The sequence below is a fragment of the Camelus bactrianus genome, chromosome 1, assembly GCF_048773025.1.
Source record: "Camelus bactrianus isolate YW-2024 breed Bactrian camel chromosome 1, ASM4877302v1, whole genome shotgun sequence".
Classification (NCBI taxonomy): Eukaryota; Metazoa; Chordata; class Mammalia; order Artiodactyla; family Camelidae; genus Camelus; species Camelus bactrianus.
In genome coordinates this window covers 51,197,425-51,216,598 of record NC_133539.1, presented here as the reverse complement: position 1 = coordinate 51,216,598, position 19,174 = coordinate 51,197,425, and the positions used below count along the sequence as shown (strand labels likewise).

The following is a 19,174-nucleotide window of genomic DNA, read 5'->3' as shown; positions in this document are numbered from 1 at the left end:
TTAACTTGCAATAAGCAAATTATATTTTAAGTTGGATTATATTGAAATTTAATCTAATGCCAAATCTCCATACAATCCAAACTACCATGATATGATTTAATGCTACATGAAATTTTATATGCTACTTAATAATTCCTTTCTAATACAATATGCAGCTATTATTGTTACTCTCAATCTAAAAAATAAAAGCATGATACCTACTTTAAAAATAGTTGCTTTCAGGGGGAGGGTATAGCTCAGTGGTAGAGTGCTTGCTTAGCATGCATGAGATCCTGGGTTCAATCCCCAATAGCTCTATTAAAATAATAATAATAATAATAACAAAAATAAATTAACCTAATTATCTCCCCTACCCCCAAAAAATAGTTTCTTCATGAAAACATGTAGTATATATAGCTGCACTCAGAGAAATCAACTTAATGATTGTATTTTTTAAAATTTACCTTTAGCTGTTGGACTCCTATTTTGAGGATAAAAAGTAAATGCAATTTACAGCCAAGATTCTAATAGTCACACACTGAAACCCCTTACCCTCATATTTGTGAAAGATTGAGGAAAAAAAAAATACCCTGCTATAGAAGGGGAAAAATCCAGATAGCACAGGCAACCATCTGATCTAATGAGTCATCAGTCTCTCCCACACACTGCAGAACACTGCAGTGGCAAATCCCAACAGCAGAGGCTCGCTTTTGTTCCTTCCATTTTACAAGGTCTCCTCCAAACTGCTACTGGTTAATGCATTATACCTAGTAATTTCACTATTCCAGGAATGTTTTTACTACCAATGTTGGATGATAGAGCTGCTAGAGTCAAGAGTGACGTGTCATATAAAAGCTAAATACCAAGATTCCAAGACAATATTTATTTACACACAAAATTCTTCATTGACACAGGGGCACTTCTTTGACAATGAAGTATTGTTTTAACGTAACACTTGAAAAAAATACATTCTATCCAATTGATTGAAGACTGTCTTTGGAAATAACAGATTTTTTTTTTAAGATGAAGAATCTAGTTGGTCAAAAGCAAATACTTGTTTTCACACATAATTTACCTATGGAAATGCATCATGATCTGTTTAATATTTTTATGCTTGTTATAAATTATAACAAAAGTATAGAATAGGCAGAATTCCAGGAAATAACATTACCTTATATTTATATAGTACTAAATCATTTTGTGAAGCACTTTCCTATTCATTTTATTTACTCTACCTACCTAGCAACACCGTTAGAGAGGCTTATGTGGCAGATTACTGATTAGCGTAACTAGTTCCCAATTTTTATCTTGCTAGCAAAACCCTAAATTGGTTCAAATTTTGGTAAGCTTTCAAGGTAATTCCAGTTCCCTTGCCAATGAATGGTTTGGAAATGAGCATGTCATGATATTCTGACCAATAAACAGTAAGGTAAAGTCTGTTGGGGAGCCTCTGGGAACGATTTATTTGCTTTTTCAAAAGATACAGGCCATGAGAAATACCTTTTCCATCGTGACTGGGTCATCTGCATGGGACATGCAGCCACCGTGAGATCCTAAAGAAAGCAAATCTAAGCCGATAGGCCACCTTGCTAAGGATGGCAAAACTGAAAGACAGAAAGCATCTGGGTTCTTGTTGCCTTTACGAGTCCACTGAATTAGCCAACATAACAAAAAAGGAAAGGGTTTCAAGAATAAATATTTTTATATACTATACATATTTCATACTGCTATTTTTTTAAATGGATAGACCAAAAGGTTAAGAATACAGGCAAACATAAGGCCATTACTTAAATAGTTCACAAAAATTACTGAGATGGACTACAAGGAAATGTGCAGACAAAAGGGGGAATCAGCGTAGGGAAGTACAGAAAAATCACAGGTGGCAAACTGGACTAACAGAATCAGGAAAAATCTATTCCTAAAAGAATAAAAATTTTTGAGGGCACATACACCTCTTCATTTATCAAAATAAAGGCATTTCTGTAAAAGAAATAGTAAAGATAAAAGTTATAGTGGACAATTAAGTGGGGGCTAGAATTCAAATCATATCAGCCACATATGCTTATGGCTTGTTGACAAGCTTAGCCATAAACAGTTTTGATAGCATTCCTAGAAGCAAACAATCACAGATTCCTTCCACTTCAAATTTTTATAAATAAAACTGAACTATACTGAGTGTGACAATCCAAAGTTTTAACCGGAATAACAAAATACTGTGTTTAGTGTATAAGTTCTATGGTATGAGTTTACAGGCTCGAAGCCTATGACCAATGGTAGAACTGTCATATGAACAGACTCAAGTATCCCTGCCTTCAAGGAGTATATGTATTGTTTTCTTACTCCCTTCCCTCCATGTAGGATAGAGCCTTGCACAGCAGTAACTCAATAAAATGTTCTGAAATTAGGAATAAATAATATCAACTACTGCTTGTTAAGCATATATCACATTCCAAGCATTATAACAAACACATCTCATTTAACCCTTAAAAACAGTCCTATGAGGCAAGTGTTTGATTGGGAAACAGGTTTTGAGACTTAAGCAATCCACTCAAGATTAGAGCTTTGGCACAAAGAAGCCCAAATTTAGTCTGATTTTAACATATAAACTTTTACGAATGTATGTATATGTTCGTAATAGATGCATGACTGGGACATTATGCTGTACACCAGAAACTGACACATTGTAACTGACTGTACTTCAATTAAAAAAATTAGCTTTTAATAACAAATAATTCAGAAGACTTTATTTTAGCCAGTAGCTTTAACCTTCATTACCTTAAAAAAAAAAAAAGATGCCTCTTTTCTATTATTAACTGACTACATTACAGTGACAAATGATAATATGCAGGCAAAAGGGAAGAGATGAAAAAAGATGACGTAACAGATCATCGACAAACTAAAGCGGAAGTAGAGAAACAACTATGAATTGACTGTTCCTAAAATATCTATCTCCTAAAAAACCAAGATTTTTCAATAACAACACATAACGCTGTATTTTATTAATGCCTACATTTATAACACAAACATAAATAACTGATTATAATAGTAAAAACATATATAAATTTAATTGCAAAGTTAATGGGCAAATTTGGGACTAATACGAATATTACTGAAAACAGATTCAACACAATTTTGCTATAGGGAATAGCAGTGGAAAATTTCTATTTAATATACTATCATAAATTTGGAATAATGAAGTTATCTAAAACAGTATCTCAGTGAGAAATTCTTATTTTTCTTATTTCTTAGATAAAACTTACAGAAGAGTTAAAAGTTATAGTGAAGCTAACATTAATACCCATAAGACTTTTGTGTGAACTTTTAGAATATTTCTTGATTGCAGGTTACAAAGAAAAAATGAGTCACTGATTTTATATCTTAACTTACCAAGAATGTAGGTAGTCAAATGATACAAACAATAAAGAAAATAAGCATTTGTTATATACTTTTCCTTAGGATTTATTTTCAGAAGCAGTATTTTTAATTTTTACATTTTGCTAGTATACTTTCATTCACTTTAACTCACCGACTAGGTGAAGCCAAGGTAAGGCAACCAACTAAGGATCCATAAGGGTACTCTTACGCTGCTGTCTCACAGGAGCAACCCCTACACACACTCTCCTACCTAGAAATAATACCATATTTCATCTAATCTAAGATACTATCAGTAATATCATACTCTTCTATTTGATGTACTATGAAGAAAAGAGCCAACAAACTAAACTAAAGCATCACCCTAAATAGGTTCACCACCAACTCAGGAATTCATGAAATCTTTGCAATAAAAATATGACGTAAAGCATAAACTGAGGATGAAAGAGGAAAAGAATCCTGATTAATATAGGTGAAAAAACACTTCACAATGCGGATTTTAAGTTATAACTTCAGTCAAAAGTGCACAGATGTTTTCAATTTAGAGGGCAAGACATTTGCCTTTCAACATGTTTGCCTAGTATTCTATGATTAATAACCAGGATTTATTTAACTGAATTGGCTGTAGGGAGAGAAGGACTTAATTACAGATGGAGGTTTTCAATAGTATGGTTTGCTAAGGAATTAACTTCCAGTTTCCCCTGGAATGCACTCATAGCCTTCAATATTGCACCTCTCTAGCACTTGCCACTGCTGTAATTAAAAATCTGTGAACAGAATTTTTCAATGTTTGTCTCTACTGTAAGTGTGAGGAAAACAGGGACCATATTTGCTTTGTTCAATGAGCACCACAATTAGATAGTAAAGCGCCTTGACACACAGCAGGCTATTATTAAATATCGCTTAGTGACAGTACTGGTAAAGGTGTGTGGGAAACAGGCATTCACATTCACTGAGTGATAATTGATACAACCCCTCTGAAGGGCACTAAATACACATTTCGGCCTAATGCCCAATGGCCAAGATTTTAAAAATCAGTATTTACCTGAGGTCAAAGCTGAAGCCAAATATTACCACCACAGAATGACCTTCTGATATAAAAGAAGAAAAATATGTGTTAAAAGTTATAAATGTTATAGTTTTAGTGGTTGTTTTGTTTGACATTATGAGTGCTAGTGCACCAAATAATTCTACAAAGAATAGATAAAATCTTATTCCTATTATTCCACCTGTTACTATTATTTTAAATTTTACAAACAAATATTAGCACAAAAAGGCTATACAACCGCACACATAAATGGAAAACTGATTCCTGATATAAGTGAAAAGGCAATTTAGTGGAGAAAATACAGTTGGTGGTAGATCAAGTTGATATATAAATGCGAAAAGGGTACTTCAATCCATATCTTGCACCATATACAAAATAAATAGGCATGGATGGCAGACCAAAATGTAAAACCTAAAACTATAAAACTTTCTTGTGAGCCAAGACATGGAAACAGCCTAAATGTCCATCAACAGACAACTGGATAAAGAAGATGTGGTATATTTATACAATGGAATACTACTCAGCCATAAAAACCGACAACATAATGCCATTTGCAGCAACATGGATGCTCCTAGAGAATGTCATTTTAAGTGAAGTAAGCCAGAAAGAGAAAGAAAAATACCATATGAGATCGCTCATATGTGGAATCTAAAAACAAACAAAGCATAAATACAAAACAGAAATAGACTCACAGACATAGAATACAAACTTGTGGTTGCCAAGGGGGCAGGGGGTGGGAAGGGATAGACTGGGATTTCAAAATTGTAGAATAGATAAACAAGATTATACTGTATAGCACAGGGAAATATATACAAGATCTTATGGAAGCTCACAGAGAAAAAAAAAATGTGACAATGAATATATATATGTTCATGTACAACTGAAAAATTGTGCTCTACACTGGAATTTGACACAACATTGTAAAATGATTATAAATCAATAAAGAAATGTTAAAAAAAAACTTTCTTGTGACCTTGGATTAAGTAGATTTATTGGATACAACACTAGAAAGCACAATCCATAAGAGAACAAATTGGAAAATTATACTTCATAAAAATTACTTCTGCTCTTTAAAATAGAACAGAAAGACAAGTAACAGACTGGGAGAAAATATTTGTAAAGCACACGTCTGATAAATGACTTAGATCTAGAATATAAAACGGACTCTCAAAACTCAATAAGAAAACAACATAATTAAAATGATGGGCGGGCAGGTGGCATAGCTCAGTGGTAGAACACATGCTTATTTAGCATTCATGAGATCATGGGTTCAACCTTTAGTACCTCCATCAAAAGAAATCAAAATCAAAACAAACAAACAAATAAGAAAAAAATAAAAATAAAATGATGGGCGAATGATCTGAACATATACTTCACCAAAGAAGATATATTACGGATGGCAAAAAAATACATGAAAAATAAGTAAGTACATGCTTAACACCATTAGGAAAACGCAAATGAAAACCACAATTAAATGCCACTCCACACCTAGTAGAATGGCTAAAATTTTAAAATACTGACCATAGGAAGTGTTGGTAAGGACGCAGAACTAGAACTCTCATATACTGCTGCTAGGAATGTAAAATACACAACCACTGTGGAAAACAATGTGGCAGTTTCTTACAAAGTTAAACATGCACCTACCATACGATCCAGTCATTCTACTCCTCAGTATTTACCCACGAGAAATGAAAGCTTATATCCCAAGACTTTTAAGACTGTTCAAAGCAGTTTTATTCATAATAGCCAAAAAGTAGAAACACAATGCAAATATCCATCAATAAGTGAAGGGATAAACAAATTGTGGTATTTTTGGTTTACAGTGAATACACATTGCTGAGTGCAGAAATAAAAAAGAAATGCATCACTGAAACATGTAAAAGGCAGACCACTCCAAAAAAGAGTTCCATTTATACAAAATTCTAAAAAATGCAAACTAACCTATAGTGATAGAAAACAAATCAGTGGTTCCTTGGGGACGGGTAGTGGGGCGGTATAGAAGGTAGGGATGAGGCATGAGGAAACTTCTTTTGGGGGTGGATGGATACGTTCACTATACTGACAGTTTCACAAGTATCTACACATACATCAAAACATCAAACAGCACACCTGAAATATATGTGATTACGTCAATTATGCCTCCATAAAACTTCTTTTAAAAAAGGACAAAGTATTGACAATATGAATCCTATAAAGGCATAATGCTTACACCGAACACATCGCATTTTCTTTTTACTTGTCAACTAATAGTTATAAAAGATTATATGGCTTATGAGACTAATGGAGAATCTTAACCCTAGTAGCACTGTAAGGGGAACCATTGAAAACAACCAAACCGGTTTTTGCCTGTTTGTTTAGAATGAACTTATGTGGCTCCTGACAAGGCTGTGTGGGCACCTTCTTGTCCGGTCAAGTTCAGCAAATCCTGGGAATTTCCACAGTCCCTTATTAGTTCAGGAGTATACTAGTCAGATATGCCTCTAAAGTACTTACTCATCTATGTTTCAGAACAGGGCTTAATGGCAGTATCTTGGGTGAGGATTTAGGAAAATCTTAACCCTATCTTGAGTGAACTTTTGAGCCATGAGGCAAAGAAGGGTCTGTCGCCCAAGACTCAAGCTAAGTAATATTTTGGATATCAAAGTTGCTATGGTTCAGTGATTCATTTGGAAGGTGAAGGTAGAGAAATAGTTATTGTCTGTTGTTTCATACCACTCTTATCTGAGGTAGAAATAACTCATGATAAAGAATTAACAGTCCGTTTGTCTTTTCCTATTCATAGGGACCTCCCCCACTCTCCTTATCCAACAGTATCTTTGCATGAGGATGCGATCATATTTAAAATACACACATACACACCACTGAACAATAGCAGGTACTATAAATCTGCATTCAAGCACTGTAGGTGTACCAAGTTGGGACTTGAGCATTCTGCATTTTAAGTGTTTGCTTTGGATCACATTGAAGACTTTGGTATCAATTAGCCTGTTCTTTGGATTAATAAGAGATATTTTTCCCTTTCTTGAAACAGTGAAAAAATAGAGAAAACTGAACAGAAGTATGTTATATTCAAAATAATTTGTGCATGTTGTAGCTCTAGTAAAGCCCCTCACTGCCTAATTCTGCATTACCTAAGACTAGGACTCATAGAGTGACAACCCATTTTTCACATGAAAAGATAGTTATTCCTACATTTGACTAGCTATCAAATTCTCAATGTTCATATTAGTTGGCAATCTGATTCCCTATTTACTATTTGAAAGTTCTAACATAATTGTTTTGGTACATTAAAATCAGCGATTTCCACAATTATTAACAATTGTAGCATTTCACTCCTCCAATAATTTACATTCAAACTTCAATTGATAAGAATTTCAATGCATGAATCACATAAAGAGTACTTTGAGTTATATCTAGACTGCTTACCGTTATTTGAAAGTAACAAAAAGTCATGACATTTGTCAAACTTATTCTTATACTGACCTGTTTCAATGATTAGATATGATGGTAAACTATGATATTACATGATAGCAGATAACACATAATCTAGGGATGAAAGAAATGTTATAGGCATTCAGCTATTCAGCTTACCAAAGACTTAAGATAAATGGCAGATTTTTGCTAAATACTGAGGACAAATCTGACCTTCAGGGTATCACTAAATTGGAGAATAATTTGGCACCAAAATTCAAAATGTACAAAATCCTTTGGATCCAGCTGTTTCATTTCTAGAAATTTACTTTATGTATACAACATGTCCTATTAACAAAATATCTATTACAGCACTGTTTCTTATAGTAAAAGATTGGAATGTCCATTAACTTACATACTTCACAGTTAAATGGAGACTACATAAGTAACTCGTGGCAGTATGAGAGAATATATGTATATATACACACACACATTCAGAGGTATTAAGATAGTTATCTGTGGAAAGAGACTCTGTGGGTTCAAATCCAAAGTCCTGTTACTCATGAACTGTGTGTAACTGTTGGGCATTTAAACATGCCATGCCTAAATTGTCTCATTTGTTAAATAAGGATAAAAAAAACCTATCTCATAAAGTTATTGTGATCCTTCTATGAATTAATTTAAATAAAGTATTAAGAAAAGTGTCTGAAACAGTAGTAAACTCTCAATAAATGTTACATATGATGATGATGGTATATTAGTACTATTGAATATTAGACTATTATTAAAAAAGAATAAGGTATCTTTAACCATATCAATGTGGAAAAATCTCCAAGGTAACACTGTTAAGCGAAAAATGTAAGGTCTAGAATGACATGAAGAAATGCTACTTTTGTGAACAAATATATGGGGAAAAAAGAGTAAGGATGGAGAGAGGGAAAAAACATACACATGAATGAATACATAATTTTTACTATGTTTGTACAGGTATTATCCATTCAACTTAATTAGAAATTAAAAAAAAAACCCCAGTTAAAAAAATGGGCAGAAGTGAATCTTTCCAAAGAGAAAATGCAGATGGCCAATAGGCACATGAAAAGATGCTCATTGTCACTAATCATCAGGGAAATACAAATCAAAACCACAGTCAGGGGGGAAAGGTATAGCTCAGTGGTAGAATGCATACTTAGCATGCTGGAGGTCCTCGGTTCAATTTCAAGCACCTCCATTAGATAAATATACAAACAAAACTAATTAGCTCCCACCCCACCCCACCCAAAAAAACCACAGTGATATGTCACCTCACACCTGTCAGAAAGGCTATCAGTAAAAAGTCTGCAAGTAATAAATGCTGGAGAGGATGTGGAGAAAAGGGTACCTTGTACAGTTAGTGGGAATATAAACTGGTACAGCCAGTGTGGAAAACAGTATGGAGGTTTCTCAAAAAAAAAAAAAAAAAAAAGAACTACTATATACTCAGCAATTCCACTCCTGGGTATATAGCTGGAAAAAAAAACCCCCACTAATCTGAAAGATACATGCACCCCAATGTTCATAGCAGCATTATTTACAATGGCCAAGGTATGGAAGCAATCTAAGTGTCCATCAACAGATGAATGGATAAAGAAGATGTGATACACACACACACACACACACACACACACACACACACAAAATGGAATACTACAAAGCCATAAAAGGAATGAAATTTTGCCATATGCAGCAATATGGATGGACTTGGAGGGCATTAAGCTAAGTGACATAAGTCGACAGAGAAAGACAAATACTATAATAAATCACTTATATGCAGAATCTAAAAAAAAAACAAACTAGTGAATAAAACAAAACAGATGCAGACTCACAGATATAGAGAATAAACTAGCGGTTATCAGTGGAGAAGAGAAAAGGGGGAGGGGCAACATAGGGGTAGGAGAAAAACAAAGGTTATTATAGGATTATATGAAATCATGTGTGTGAAGCTTGAAAATTGTAAAGCAAAAAAAAAAAAAAAAAAGAAAGAAAATACTGAGTGATTCAATGAGTGCTAAAACAATTAAGCCAAGTGATAAATTATATAATTAACTGAGCAAAGAACATAGTAACTAAATATTTATATAGTTTTTATTATGTACCAGTTACTCCTCTAATCACTTATTCATTTAATACTGACAACACTTAATGAAATAAATATACTCTTAATATCCTTATTTTAAAGGTGAGAAAAACGTAATACAGAAAGATAAAAGGAACTTCCCCGAAGTCACACTGCTAGGAAGTAGCAGAGCCAGGATTTGAGCCAGACAGTCTGACTCCAGTGCCTACACCCCTAACCTCTGTGCTTGCTATGTTGCTTCTCTAAAATTACTTTTTATTTACATATACTCAAACTTTTGTCAAAAAGAATTTGTACATTCCTCAAAAAATTAAAAATAGAACTACCATATGATTCAGTAATTCCACTCTTGTGTATTTATTTGAAGAAAACAAAATCACTAATTAGAAAAGATACATGCACCCCACTGTGTTTACTGCAGTATTATTTACAATTGCTAAGATAAGGAAGCACCCTAAGTGCCTACCAATAGATGAATGAATAAAGATAATGTGGTGTAGGCATAAAATGGAGTATTACTCAAGACATAAAAAAGAACGAAATCTTGCCATTTGCAACAACGTGGATGACCCAGAGGGTATTAGTGAAATCAGTTAGACAGAGAAAGACAAATACTATATGATTTCACATATAGGTAGAATCTAAAAAACAAAACAAATGATCAAACATCACCAAACAGAAACAGAGTCATAAATAGAGAGGACAAACAGGTGGTTGCCAGAGTGAAGGGGACTCGGGGAGGAAAGAAATAGGTGGGAGAGATTAAGAGGTACAAACTTCTAGTTGCAGAAGAAATCAGTCATAGGTATAAAATGTACAGTGTGGGGAATATAGTCAATAAGTATGTAGTATCTTTGCAGGGTGACATAACTAGACTTGTGATTATTTTGAAATGTACAGAAATATTGAATCAGTATGTTGTGTAGCAGGAACTAAATTAGTATTTGTTGTAGGTCAATTATACTTCAAAAACAAATAAATTCATATAAAAAGAGATTAGATTTGTGCTTACCAGAGGTAGGAGAGCAGGGGGAGGAGTAACTGGATGAAGGTGGTCAAAACATAGAAACTTCCAGTTATAATATAAATAAGTACTAGGGATATAATGTATAACATGATAAATATAATTAACACTGCTGAATATTATACATGCATGTTGTTAAGAGAGTAAATCCTAAGAGTTCTCATCACAATGAAAAAAACTTTTTTTTTAAATTTTGTTAATTTGTACCAAATGAGACAATGGATGTCGCTAAATTTATTGTGGTACTCATTCTATAATGTATGTATGTCAAATCATTATGCCCTACACCTTAAACTTATACAATGCTGTATGTCAATTATATCTCAAAAAAACTGGAAGAAAAAAATTTGTACAGTTTATAATAAAGAACATATTCATATAATTAAGTTAATAAAATTGGTAAGGAAAAGGGGAAAACAAAAAAATCAACATAAGAAAACAAATACAGATGCTTTAAACATCCAACAAATCTCACTCTACAGCACCTGCCATTTTCTATTTTGGCTTTGACTGATATATTAACTTCAGATTCTTAAAAGGACTGAAATCAAGTATTAAATAACTACAAATACTTTAAACTTTGCTTCTTCAAAGGCATTCTTATTTGACGCTTTCTTAAGGAGAGTTACTCTTGTATCTGATTTTTTTATTAACCAAACTCAAATGTGAGCTTTTCCTTGTACTGACTATCATGAGAAGTCAGGTGACAGACTCCATACTTGCACAATATGCTCTATAACTCTCAGACAGAAAGCACTTCTGGAGGACTTAATACTCACACCAGAGATACAATTTGTAACCCTATCTGGTAATGCCTATCACTTTCCTGTACATTTTTAGTGATAATTTCTTATTGGGTTATCACATACACAAAAATAAGGAGAATTTACGGAATTATTGGGGTAATTTATACAGTTTCCCCTCAGATACCTAAGGAATCAAAACAAAAAAATTCCAGACAATTGCCATTTCTAGCCATTTCAAATGGAACTTTTCCTTTTGTTAATTCCTTCTTTGACCTATCAGATCTTTTCTTTTTAAAAAGGTAGTATTGGTTTTTTTTCTAATTAGAGAAACACTACTACATGTTCATTGTAAAAATAAAAACTCATAATATAGAAAAGGGTTAAGAAAATAAAAATTACCTGAAATGCCCATCCATGAACTGAGATAACCACTAAACATTTTGATGACTAGTCTTTCCTGTAATTTGTCTTGTACAGATTGGCATAAACATGTAGTTTTACACGCACACATTACTGTGGACACCCCTGTCTTTTTTCTTTTTCTCTTTTGCTTATTTCCTCCTTCCAATGTTGACAATCATACAGGCATATACAAAACTCATGGTGTTTTTCAACTGTTTTACAAAAATGGAATCTCATTCTATACATTTCTCTAAACTCTGCCTTTCTCACTTAAGATAAGTGATGGAAATTCTTTTATTTGGAAATCCTTTTGATTCACTAGCATCAATTTAACTCCTACTTTTAACTGACTTCAAAAACATTCTATAATATGCCTGTGCTATAAGTTACATATCAAAACCCCTATTGACAGGCATTCCTTTTGTTCCCAGGTTTTTGCTACTACAAACAATGCTGCAATCAACATTTATGTGAACACTTACTTACTAGTGTTTTTATTTCTAAGGAAAGAGTCCAACAGAGTGGGATTGCTGGATACAATATGTTTTTTCAGTATTAACAGATATTGCCTGACTGTATACTAAAAAACTAACAATTTACATCTCCACTAGCTTAATTTTTGCTAATCAGAAAAGAATATTTCATTGTTAGTATATTGATTACTAGCGGAGTTATACATCTTTTCATAAGTTTGTGGAATGTTTGGATATCTCTTCTTGAAGTTCTGGTCATGTTTTACCCATTTTTCTACTGTGTGCACTTTTCCTTAATATGTAATAGTTCTTACAAATGTTAACTCCATATCTGTTATACATATTTCAAATATTTTTTCATTCTGTTTTTTGTCCTTTATTTTTGCCATTGAAAAATTCTTCATTTCTATGTAGTTTCATATATCTAAGTTTACTTTTACGACTTTTAGATTTCCTATGTCAGCTTAAAAGGTCATTACTACGTCTAGAGGGTGTATGTAGAAAAATTTTAGGAGTTAATATTTTTATTGTTTAAAATATTTAGGCTTTTAATCCATCTGAAATTGGTTTCTGCATATGCTGCAAAGTACTGGCTCAATTTAATTTTCTTCTAGACAGACAAGTTGCATCAGTTATATTTATTATAGATGTGCCTTTTTTCCCATGGGATTAAAATATGTATCACTTTACCATGTATTAAATTCCTTTATATGCTGGGATTTACTTCTGCTTTTTAAAATTCTGCTGCACTGACGTAGGCCTAAAAATAAATCTGCACTTAAAAAATTAAATAACTTTTTCAATTATCTGGATAAGTCAAAATTTTCCACTTAATAAGTCAGAAACACAAATACCATATGATATCACTTATATGTGGAATCTAAAATATGACACAAATGAGCTTATTTATGAAACACAAACAGATTGACAGACATAGAAAAACAATTTATGGTTACCAAAGGGGAAAGGGGTCAGGGGAGGAATAAATTAGGAGTTCGGGATTAGCAGATACAAACTACTATATATACAACAGATACACAAGGTCCTACTGTACAGCACAGTAAATTAAATTCAATATCCTGTAATAAACCATAATGGAAAAGAATATGAAAAGTAATACGTATATATATGTATAACTGAATCACTTTACTATATACTAGACACTAACACAACATTGTAAATCCACTATACTTCAATTAAGACACACACAAAATTTTTCACTTAAGACATCCAAGTAATTAAGAAGAAATCATTATTTAAATGCCTTAATTCTCCACATCAAATAAAATTTTTGCTGCCCAAGCAACGACTAGTGATTGTAGGAACTCAAATATATAGAAAGTATAGTAATAAATTTTAAATCTTTCTTTAATTTCCTAATCTAGAGATAATTCCTTATTTTCATGCATTTCTGTTCATCTTTTCAATATGCATATACAATTATTTCTACATATATAGTTTTTGTATCATTTGTATGCATTAACCATTTTATTTTCAATGAAGTGAGTTTAATTATTTTTCAGAAAATAAAACATAGCATGTTGTTGATGTAACTTTTAAAAGGTTTATCAACAAAAGAACAATAGTTTCAACAGATAGCATTAAGATTCAAAACTGAAATTTTTATCGTAGTAGCTAGCCATAAGAGTGACACCAAAAAAAAGCAAGCAAAAAAACATAACTTAAATCTGAAAATATCTATGAAATATCATCAATTTTTAAAACCTAATTGCAGTTGTGAAATTTATTAAACAGAGCTAACTATGAACAAATATAAAGAGGAGTTTCAAATAATCATTAAATAATTTTATTCACAGTAGTGAGTAATTTTAAAGATGGCTTTAATAGTTTGAAGTAAAAACAAACATTTATTACTATGAAAATATATATTTATTTCAGCTGTCTTTACTACATATATATTATGTACATACTATATATACATAAAAGAATACACTTATAAAAACCAGTCACTTTCAGTCCACAACAGGAAAAAAGAAAATAAACTTTTAAAGTCTCTAAGAAAGAAATTAAATGGAAAACATGGTTGCTGATCACAATTTATTTCATTACAATCAAAAACAACATTAAAGAGAATATTCAATAATCTCTTAATAAAATTTTTCCTTAGAACAAATGAGTAATCTTTTTTTTCAGGGTAAGGTGAAAAATAAACTCATGATAGTTATACTTCGGTTACTGTTTAATTTACTGATATTTTCCATTACAAAACCACTAATTGTTGTGAATCATCAATCTAGGAAAGGAAAAATTTTACTCTAGTTCACATCTCTGCTGTGTTCTCTATATTCCTACATCTACTCCAAATGAGGAAAAAATAAGATATAAAAATATTTAAAATAAAAGGCAAAAATTTTAAACATGAGCATAAACTCAAAAGTCCCTACTATACATTGTACCTACTCAGTACAATTTTAATATATTTTTATAGTCCACTGTATACAGGAATATTAATTAGAAATAGAATACCCCCTTAAATTGATTCCACATATTAACGATCATAAGATTTGGAAAATCTTTATATAGGAAATATTAAGTCACTGCAGTTACCAAGATAATAGGCTTTATGTTGGTATTCTCGGCACCTATTAATAAATCTGTTTTAGAATCTTTACTAGAAGGTATATTTTTCTTGCTGTTTTTTTTTCTAACAGCCTCATTTCAAATTCTACCCCATTCTGCATACACCAAACTTGTTGCTCAACTTTATAGGATTATCTAAAAGTCTCCTTTAGAAATTCAATATATAAAATCAAATTAGATATCAGTAAAGTTAATTTTTTACATGTACGTTGTATGTACTAGGCCCTCTGCATTCATAATCTAATTTAATAGTACCTATGGAATAGACTTAAACTTAAGGAAATATTTTAGATTAAGTAAATTGTCCAAGGTCACACAACTTAAATAAGTGGTAAAACCAGAACTTGAACCCAGGTTTACAGGATTATGAAATCTACTCTTAAAGTCTGCAATATGTTGCTTTACATTTAAATAACACTAAGTATTTAAAATACTTTCATAGGGATTATCTAGGGTTTATTTCACTTGCAATCACAATATCCTTGACAGGAAGGTTCCTCAGTATCAAATCCTAAACCGTCAACCCCAACTTTACTTAAAAGAGCAGGTAGTTAAAGTGGCAGTGCTAAATGATGGTCTTCTGACTTTTAGTCTAGTGCTATATCACGTGTAGCCTATTCAGAGCCACATTTTTCATTAAATACAACTCATTCCTCTTTTCTTCCCTTCCATATCATCCAAACATGCTGCAAACATGTATATGAACATACATGTTATGAAAATAAGTTGGTCAGTAGAATTTTTTAAAAGTAGTTTAATCTCCCTGCCCAATTGTCAAACATTCATTCAATAATTTATTGAGTGCCTACCAGGTACTTCAGAATTGTGGTGTTAAAGATGTAACAGTAAAGACACTGTCCTTGAATTGCTAGGAGCTTTATAGTTTACTAAGGAACAGCCCAGCAAATAGTAATTAAATACAATCTGCCAGAAGAGAAAATAGAGAAACAGAAAATATTGCGTAATAGTCTACAGGACTGAGTAGCTAGTTGTGTGCACAATGGAAGAAAGCATTCTTGGTGGTGGCCATAATCTATAAAGGCAGTGACAGAGAAAAAACCTAAGAATAAGCACATAAGAGGTGTCAGAGACCTAACACAGAAACATTTGTGTGTCACTTAATGATGGAATACATCACAATTCCCTAATGAATGTTAAGATTTCTACATGTAATACTCATAAACTGATAAAGCTAGCCTCAGAAATGGCTTCTGAGCTTCAAATCACTTGTTTGTGTGTGCAAATTGTATATAATGTCAAAGCTCTTTTTCAAATTCAACTTTAGTAGTAATTTAGTCATAAATTCCCACTGCCAATCTTCCAAATTCCATCAGTGGTTAAATTATTGCTTTTGTAAGTTCTCTAAAATAAGGGAAATTGTGAAGTAAAACTGCAAACTCATTCATCCTCTTTCATATTGATATTTTCCCCTCTAGTACTCCATCCTTTTTAGCTGGTTTTTCTCTATCCCATTTTAGTCTCACCCAGAAAGGACTGGTTTGGATTTCAAGGACACTTAAAGAATTCCTCTTATTGGTGGAATGTCACCTGAGCAATAAGGTAACACTGCTTATGTTCTTCTCTCCTCCAGAGATCAGGGAACCTCACACTGGAATAAATTAAGGGATAAAACTATATTTATATTGGTAGTAGGCATGGATACATAGATATATCAATAGATTAGTGCTATTGTCCAATATAAGTCATATGTATAAAATACTAAAATTATAAATTATAAATAGTAGTCTTCTCTATTAGGAAAGCAAGAAAGACCTCAAAGATTATATTTTCTAGTAAGGAGTATCCATAGGCTAGTTTTTTCTATTTGGAACTTATTATAAAATATTTTGTTAAATTGCTCTTACTCTAGAATTTTAATTTCCCCTTAATAAGAACAGTCTATTGTAGAGAATTTGGAAGATACAGAACAACAAAAATCACACCCACCAAAGATAATGATTCCAATTTCCTCATTTTTCGGCTTTTTAATGGATTCTTTCAATCACACTGGCTAGAAAACTACAAGGCTTATCTAAGAATACGATTTTTCAGACCAAGAAAAAGTATAACTTAAATTTTAAAAATAAAATTTGTAATTTCTGTAAGGACTTCCAATTTAAAAGAACCAAGGGACTTTCAGAGTTTGCAGTATAAATAAAAGAGTTTAACCTCAAACAGAAAAACACTCTTCCCTAAAGCACATTGTTTGGGGTCAAAACACTGGTTACTATATTACCTATGAAATGGGAGCACACTGGATTGGGCAAAAACCTAAACAACATAATTTCTATGTTTTCACAAAATACTTTTCATCAAAATCTGAACAGGTCACCTGGAGGTTTACAAATGGGGAAAGCTAAGGAGGGATACAAATGCTACTTAATATAAATTTACCACTGGTCAAGGAATTGATTGAGAGTGGCAATTAAGTAGGATTTTAGGGAGAAACGGCAAAAGAGGATGTCAAAGGCCAAAAATATGAAGTCAACAATATCTCGACTTAACCTCCTTACCTTTAAGTTTACCGTCAAATACATTTGGTTTAACTATTTTTCCAGCCCAATTAATTTCTGAAGAATCACTTCCCTTTCAGGGAAGTCACTTTTCGTAAGGTAGCCTGGGTCTCCGGCAGATCGTGACATCGCAATACCATCTTTCAGCACCTCCCCATTCAAACGAGACTGTCGCATTACCAATATCGCCTATTTTGAACCTAGTGTATCTTTATTCTTTTAACTGTCCTCTCCCTTCCTGCACCATAAAATCAGGTAAGAGAAAGATAAAAGGCCCCCTTATATCCTTCCAGTTCCATCCAAAGCTTATGAACATCTATAAAACGCCTCTTGTAGGGATGTCAGATAAAAACTCAGAATTACTGAGAATGCACATTCGGAAGCAAGCTTTACAATGACTCCGCAGTGAGGGCCACATCAGTGACATTCTCTCCCAAGCCTGTCTCACAGGAGACGCCTCTGCCTCCAGGGTTTTTCCTATCTCCCCGCTCCCCAGCCCTAGGCTGAAGGTAAAGACCGTGCAAGGCCTTCATCAAAGAATGGGCTTTGGGAATTGAGACCAGGAGGCTACTGCAGACCACAAGGAATGCCTGAAACCAAGCCCACTATCCGAAGCCCCAAAGACTCCGAATAGGAAGCCATAATGGCCGCACTCACCCCCAACCCCAGAAAAGGTGTACATCTCAAATCCCTAGGTTGTAGGGGCGACCACAGTGGGGAGCAGGTCAAGAGAACTGAAGAAATGAGCTCCTCGCCAGTGCAGGATGACAGCGGGGAGGAAACCTCGGACAGCAGAGGCCAACGTTCACACTCTCCCTTCTCTTCCTCCTCCCACCTCTTCCATCCCCACTAGCCGCCGGTTACCGGTCGCTGCTCACCTGCCGGGGCGCGAGATGCAGAAACTGTACCGATCACAGACCCAGAGGCTCTGTCACAGCGGGAGGGGAAGTCTTCAGCTGCAGAGGGGGGCGGGCCTAGACAGTCACGTGACATCGAGCTCCGCCCTGTGCTCCCCAGCCGGGCTCGCTGCATCGTGGGGGCCTGTATTTTTGCGGATTGTTTGAACATTAATTTCCTTGCGATTAGATTTTAGGAAAAAAACAAATACGTTCACAAAGATTATGTTGTAAAGAGCAATGCAGAACGCGTGGGTGCAATGGGTTAAAGTGCATTGCTAAGGAAGTGACGTACACGCCAAGATCTAGGGACCGGAAATGGCGATGGAGTTCCGTCCCCTTGGGGCCCGCCGGTAAAATCCCAGGCTTAAAGGTTTGAGGCAGTCACGTGATACCAGAATTTGAAACGTGCTGGACGGAAGCCAAGTTATCCGACCAAGTGTTATTAAGTTTATTTGTATTAAAATCACCTCATTTACTTAAGTCTTCCACAGACTTCTTTACAATTAGAAGAACCAGCTTTATAAAATTTTATTAGGAAGACAGGAGCGTTTGAAGGTCATTCTGGAGACTACCAATTGGGAAGAACTGGGTCG

The 19,174-nt window shown here is 33.6% G+C and overlaps 1 protein-coding gene across 2 annotated transcripts in view; it reads right to left on the bottom strand.

The window, feature by feature from the left end:
* The window catches only part of ATP6V1A (ATPase H+ transporting V1 subunit A), a 53,003-nt gene extending 34,291 nt beyond the window's left edge, over positions 1 to 18,712 (bottom strand). Inside the window, exons 1-2 of one of the 2 annotated variants that reach the window (XM_045507341.2) lie at positions 18,561 to 18,624; positions 4,397 to 4,442 (exon numbers count right to left, since the gene is read on the bottom strand). The gene's annotated coding sequence lies outside the window, so the exon portion shown is untranslated. Of the gene's footprint in view, positions 1 to 4,396; positions 4,443 to 18,560 lie in introns of both variants that reach the window. The other variant, XM_010970818.3, reaches the window with a different exon arrangement.
* Positions 18,713 to 19,174: the final 462 nt, after the last annotated feature.